The 6,979-nt window shown below is 39.7% G+C and overlaps 1 protein-coding gene across 3 annotated transcripts in view; it reads left to right on the top strand.

Moving 5' to 3' along the window:
• gpat2 (glycerol-3-phosphate acyltransferase 2, mitochondrial) overlaps positions 1-6,979 on the top strand; it is a 130,921-nt gene that overhangs the window by 8,048 nt on the left and 115,894 nt on the right. For 2 of the 3 annotated variants that reach the window (XM_032515971.1, XM_032515968.1), the window contains exon 2: positions 3,494-3,553. The gene's annotated coding sequence lies outside the window, so the exon portion shown is untranslated. Of the gene's footprint in view, positions 1-3,489; positions 3,554-6,979 lie in introns of all 3 variants that reach the window. The other variant, XM_032515970.1, reaches the window with a different exon arrangement.

Raw genomic sequence — 6,979 nt, 5'->3', positions numbered from 1 at the left:
TTTTTTTTTTTATAAAGTGAATCCGTCCTTGGTAGTACCAACCTTTTTCGGTCGGTACCTAAAACGTACAGAGTTCGGTACCCAACCCTAGTAATGAGTGGCACATAATGTGAAGTGACATGGCATTTTATTTTGTTTGTTGTAACTTATCCAGTGGGGCAAGTACATTTTTCTTCCCCTTGCCCTAAAAAAAAATCTGCTTGTCCTAGACAAGCCTTAATATCAAGCCCTGCAGTGTATTTATCAAAGCTGTCAGCCCAAGCTTGGTCACAGTACTAGGGTGCATCCTTTCTTTCACGATAAGTTTTTACTGCTTCAGTAATTTCTACGTTCTGTTACTGAAGTATGTTCATAAAGAGTTACGAGGTCAGTGATCCCTGTCGGGTGGCATTCTGCGTTTTAGCCATGCAACTTTCGTACATAGCTTTGTGGTGATACAGGGTAGTGGTGTTGCCCCCTGAAGGAGCGACATTAGCAAGGCACATTTTGCACAATACTTGACGGTTTACATCTTCTTTTGCAGACTCTTTTACTCTTGCGTGTCACGTGACCAGGGTGTAATCGCAGCCTCTGCTCGGCTGCAGCAACTGGAATTCAGCCAGCGCAAACCCAAGAGGTGGGGGTCACAGTGGGGTGGTGGCCAGCGGCAGTGCTGGGTCTAACCTGTGTGACCACATCAACAAAAAGTTTGCTGGGAAGTGGTGGCGGTCCTGGATCTGCAAACTTTCTGTTACCCCTAACTCTTTCCCCTCGCTGCTGAAAAAAATCCTATAGAAACACTTTAGTCATGATTAAAGATAATAATGATTATTAATTAATTATATGGTATCCTACACTTTTTTTTTTTCTCAGGTATAGGACATTTTTGCATGGATTCAATTAATGTGATGTATTGGAAGTGGAAGTACATTTAATATGAGCTACTTTCCTGCAGGGCTGTTTTGATGCAGTGATACTATAATTGTATTTCCCTCCTGTCCCCATAAATCTGTGATATACATTTACTTCCTGTTTGCAGATATACTGGAAGTATAAATCTTCCTCTTTGATGGGTTGTGTTCTGCTGCCATGAGGTTTCTTAAAAAATATTGACATATGACAGCATCCAGTGTATACACACATTATAAAAAATTTAATTGTCAGACTACACAAATTATTATACTCAAAGAAGGAAATAACAGGAAGGGTTTGTCAACTATGCATTTTCTATTTACATAGTTTTAAATAGGCTTGTGTGGCATATGGACAATAAAGCTGCAGTCTTTAGTTTTCAATTTAATTAGTTTCATTTAATTAGCTTGTCAATGGCAATCGACTCATATCGGAAGCAGAAGCAGGATATATAACCAGTCCACAACATGCTTAGTTTAGTTTATTTACAATAGATATGTATAATCAGAATATTAGCATTTTCATAACTTCCCACACGCAGCACACACTTTTTGTCAGGTGCACGTGTTTTCATTGATTGATTTAACAGTTAGTTAAAAGCAACATTAACATTATGTTCATTAATCAACAATTTGCAATAGCAAAAGCAGACAGAGCTGAGTGATGACTGACGCTATGACAGTGGAGCCCACTCTTACTAGTTGATAACCACAGCAGACGGATTTTTATACAATTTACAAATACATTTTACATAAATAAATAAATTGGCAGAGCCGTTTGCATTCTGCGGTTGCTCCTTATACGTCGATAGTTGATCTAATAGGCCCATTGCAGTATCCACTATATTTATAAAACCACATATTTACTAGCTGTTTTTTATAAAATGATCATCTTGGTGCAACTCTGTTTCCCCTATATTCATTGTGCAGCAGTGGTGCTCTACTGCAGAATGAGCGGTTGGAATAGGGCAGTGACGATGACCGCTTCACAACCGTATCGCGATGATGTAATGCTCCTGCACCGGATTTTTCTTACTTTGGATGGAATTATTTTGCTTGTGAAAGTTACAGGAGTGCATATGCCACACTATAATCAGCGTTTAGGTATATTGACTGGCTTCTATTCAACGATAAAGGGAAGAAAACTTAACTTGCTTGTCACTTCAGCTTTGCACAAAGGGGATGGACAGTCCATTAAACCTATGGGAGATTTCTTTTTGTCCGATCATTCTGAATTATGTCTAGGCTTTAGTTATTGTAATATCTACAGATAAAGTTCAATTGAATTTATAACACACAGTATGGAAGGGAAGGACATTTCTCTGTTCTTAGCTGAAATGAACAACCTAGCGCTGCAGTGTTTTACCATTGCACTTTACAGTGCATAAATTAGTCTAGCAGCTAGCGGTGTTACCTTGAAAAAAATGCATACTGTCACAGTGCTTGTTAAAAGGCAGTTAAAGCAACTGTAAAGAAAATTAAACTATAAAGTGTTATATTTAATAACGGAATTGGGTGTGGTTGCAGAAGGGGTTTGCACCCCTTCCCCACGGCCCACCCTGTGACCGGTGACCTAGTCGAGGCTAAGAGGTCATTTAGATCTCAGATCCCAAATTATTGGTACCCAAATGTAACAAGGCTGCATTTCTTAGATCTAAGGAATCAAAATGAATTAGTAACGGGTTATATACCACTTACGAGATCTTTTTTTGATTGGAAATTTTTTTTTTTTAGCACCCACACAAAAGAGAGAAATTGAAAGCACAGCTGAGCCTAATGTAAAAGCTCTGACAGGATCAGAGATATCATGTCATTTCACCTGCTGATGGAGAGAAGGGAAGCCTGTATGTGTCATGTTGATACATGACACTCATTTAAAGTGTCTGAACGTGTGGGGGAGTGTGTAGCAGCAGTTTGCCGTAAAATGGATTTACTTTATTAAAGTAAAAAGCAATGTCCATCTGCACTGGTTGGCTGAAAGACTGAAAGAGTGTCAGTGAGTGTAAACCTGTACGTCATAGAAGATTAGAAAATTGTTTGCTGCAATCAAATGAGCACTGTGTCAGAGGTTTTTTCTTCCTCCCCTCCCATCTCATCCCTCCCTTCTCTCATTTGTCTTTGCTCGCTGCACTAATGTCTTCCCTATTACCTCTGATTTGGCTTGTCTGGGTGTGAATACCTAATCATGCTGAAGATACCACACTTGTATTCCATGTAAGCTTTATTCTTTTTTTTCTTGTCTAATCTCATGGTTGGGCTAACACTTATTCTTTGCTGAGAAGGGGGAGATGTGCCACATACAGTTTATACAGGCATAAATAAGGCTGTGCGTGTCATGACCTTATTTACTTACCCAACCAGACACGGATACACATCTGTGCACATGTTTTGTTGAAAAGGACGTATAAAGGGATTTATTTGTGCCATAAGAGCAGACCTATAAGTACCCAAACACTTTTAATTTGATAATTGTTGATTGGTTTTGTTTTTGGATATTCACTCATTTTACTCACATTAACTTGTCTAGCTTCATTCATAGATTTTAGAACAGAGACAAAGACAACTTCAGACTCCTAACATGTCTTTTGTTTCTTTTAAGACAGTGTTGAATGTCCAGACCAGTCGTCGTCATCAGACAAAACCTGCTGCTGCTTCAGAATAAGGTAGGGCAAACATCACTCTTGCTGTTGGTGACAGTGCACAAGAAAATGCAGAATGAGCCCATTGGGTCTTTGCCTGCATACTTGTGTGTGTTAGCGCATGTGAGCCTATTCTGTGTAATCCCCACCACTGGATGTACTCTTGGCTCCACTGCCCTTGGGGTTGTTCTGAAGTCCTTGGTCGGGGGTCTACAGCTGTTCTGTGGAAAATGTATGAATAAGTCACTTAGTTGCCATGATACAAAGGGCCATAGCAACTGTATACCATCATCACTGTTACAGCTATTTCTATTTCTATTTCCTTTTTGACTATTGCTTGCTGAGATTTTCCTTTAGTGGAAATCAAATGGAATGATACTTTTTGAATATCTGATTATGAATTAGTAATTACTATACATAAATGATATTGCTTGGTGAGAAGGAAGTTGTGCTACTTTATGACACTGATACATACATGCGTTACTGTGAAAAGAAAATTGACCATTTGAACTCTGGTTAACTTTGTAGCACATTCAGGATCTCACTCTGTGTTGACCTCTAGTCTAAACACAACTGCATTACAAACAATAGTTTTCAGATTTTCTTTTAAACCTGGATATAGCCTATTTGATTTGAATGTGGTTCTTTGAAGTGCTGTGTCTTGTGTCAAGGGAACTGAAGCAATAATTCATGGGATGTGGTGGGCAATGATTGTATCTGTCTCCGTCTACATGATTGCTCTTGAGAGAATTAGGTTATTTAGTCCATGCATGTTTATGTTGATGTCTTTGTTTGTAAATATCTATAGCTGCAAGTGTTCTCAAAACTCTTAATGTTAACTTGTCAACAACAGTGTCTAGTGTCTTACGTCTTTCATTTTTAAATATCTTTTGGTTTCCTGAAAGTTTGCCTTATAAATTCACTGTAATGGACATTTTTTTTGGGGTGGGGATGTTTATGTAGGCTGTCACACTTTTCACATTTGTTCTGTAAATCATGTACAGCATAAGAGGAATGTAGCACAATATGGATGTGAAAGCAGTTATAAATAGCCTCTTTAACTATAAAATTAGTTTTGGTTAAAATCACCAAATCGTGATAATTAATCATGCTCTCAAGATTGATCAAAATATTGTGATAATTTTGGCCATAATCGTGCAGCCCTACAAAGACGTCACTTCCAACATGCTCGCCACCATATTTGTGTCCGACAGTAATAGAGCTAGGCAGATACGCACATTTTTAGATAACATCTAACAGCGCATCTAAATGAGACAGAAAGGCATTGATATTTGGAAAAGACATCGGTTATTGGTTGTAATCCATATTTATTACCTCCAACTGTATGTGTCTGGGCCAATTAATATTCCAGACAATTACATTTACCTTACGTAATCCATCCCCATACATCGGAGATAGTTTGAAGGCTTCCAAGAGTACAGATGCCTACAGTGTTTCCTTTTTAGGATTCTTTTTTTAGAAGTGAGGGGAGGTCTGTCCGAACAACATACATGATATCGGGACAATGAGCTGACACAACTGAAAAGTTGAACGTTGTCCAATTAGAACAGACTCCCTCTGTGACGTTTTTGATGAAGCTGTTTAATACTTTTCCTCTTCGGTCCCCTTACAGGTTGGAAACGGAATTGTCCATCACTGTTAACATTACTTTTTTATCTCATTCGGAGTTAATGAACCACTGAAATTTTATTTTAAGGTACAAAAGAATCTTTGGTGTTGGATCGATCAATATTGAAATCAAACAATATCAATAAATAGTCTCTGTTGTAAGTTGCAAAGTGGCACGTAATCAATGACAAAACAATGCCTTGTGGCAGAAAAATAACTCTCCTCCAACCCCTCCAATTGACATTGTGATATATTTTCTTCCTGCAAGTGTGTGTGTGTGTGTGTGTGTGTGTGTGTGTGTGTGTGTGTGTGTGTGTGTGTGTGGTGTGTGTGTGTGTGTGTGTGTGTGTGTGTGTGTGTGTGTGTGTGTGTGTGTGTGTGTGTGTGTGTGTGTGTGTGTGTGTGTGTGTGTGTGTGTGTGTGTGTGTGTGTGTGTGTGTGGTGTGTGTGTGTGTGTGTGTGTGTGTGTGTGTGTGTGTGTGTATAAATAAAAGTTTGAACACCTTCTCACTCAATGCATTTTCTTTATTTTCATGACTATCACCTGTGAAATAACTGAAAACATGTCTTATATTCTAGTTTCTTCAAAGTAGCCACCCTTTGCTTTTTTGATAGCGCTGCAAACCCTTGGTGTTCTCTCAATGAGCTATAGAAGGTAGTCACCTAAAATGGTTTTCACTTCACAGGTGTGCCTTGTCAGGGTTAATTAGTGGAATTTCTTGCCTTTTTTTATGGAGTTGGGGCCATCAGTTGTGTTGTGCAGAAGTCAGGTTGATACACCGCCGACAGCCCTTTTGGACAACTGTTAGAATTCATATTATGGAAAGAACCAATCAGCTAAGTAAAGAGAACCAAGTGACCATCATTACTTTAAGAAATGTAGGTCAGTCAGTCCGGAAAATTGCAAAAACTTTGAATGTGTCCCCAAGTGCAGTCGCAAAAACCATCAAGCGCTACAACAAAACTGGCTCACATGAGGATTACCCCAGGAAAAGAAGACCAAGAGTAACCTCTGCTGCTGAGGATAAGTTCATCTGAGTTACCAGCCTCAGAAATTGCAAATTAACAGCAGCTCAGATTAGAGACCAGATGAATACCATACAGAGTTCTAGCAGCAGGCACATCTCTAGAACGACTGTTAAGAGGAGACTGTGCGAATCAGGCCTTCATGGTCAAATAGCAGCTATGAAACCACTGCTAAGGAGAGGCAACAAGCAGAAGAGATTTGTTCAGGCCAAGAAACACAAGGAATGGACATTAAACCAATGGAAATCTGTGCTTTGGTCTGATGAGTCCAAATTTGAGATCTTTGGTTCCACCCGCCATGTCTTTGTGTGACGGAGAAAAGGTGACCGGATAGATTCTACATGCCTGGTTCCCACCGTGAAGCATGGAGGAGGAGGTGTGATGGTGTGGGGGTGCTTTGCTGGTGACATTGTTCAAAATTGAAGGCATACTGAACCAGCATGGCTACCACAGCATCCTGCAGCGACATGCAACATCCCATCCGGTTTGCGTTTAGTTGGACCATAATTTATTTTTAAACAGGACAATGACCCCAAACACACCTAAAGGCTGTGTAAAGGCTATTTGACCAAGAAGGAGAGTGATGAAGTGCCTCCACAGTCACCTGACCTGAACTCAATCAAGATGGTTTGGGGTGAGCTGGACCGCAGAGTGAATGCAAAAGGGCCAATAAGGGCTAAGCATCTCTAGGAACTCCTTAAAGACTGTTGGGAAACCATTTCAGGTGACTACTTCTTGAAGCTTATCAAGAGAATGCCAGGAGTGTGCAAAGCAGTAATCAGAGCAAAGGGTGGC

This window comes from Etheostoma spectabile, chromosome 5 (assembly GCF_008692095.1).
Source record: "Etheostoma spectabile isolate EspeVRDwgs_2016 chromosome 5, UIUC_Espe_1.0, whole genome shotgun sequence".
NCBI classification, from domain to species: Eukaryota; Metazoa; Chordata; class Actinopteri; order Perciformes; family Percidae; genus Etheostoma; species Etheostoma spectabile.
The sequence above is the reverse complement of the archived record's forward strand: the minus strand, read 5'-3'. Positions and strand labels throughout refer to the sequence as shown.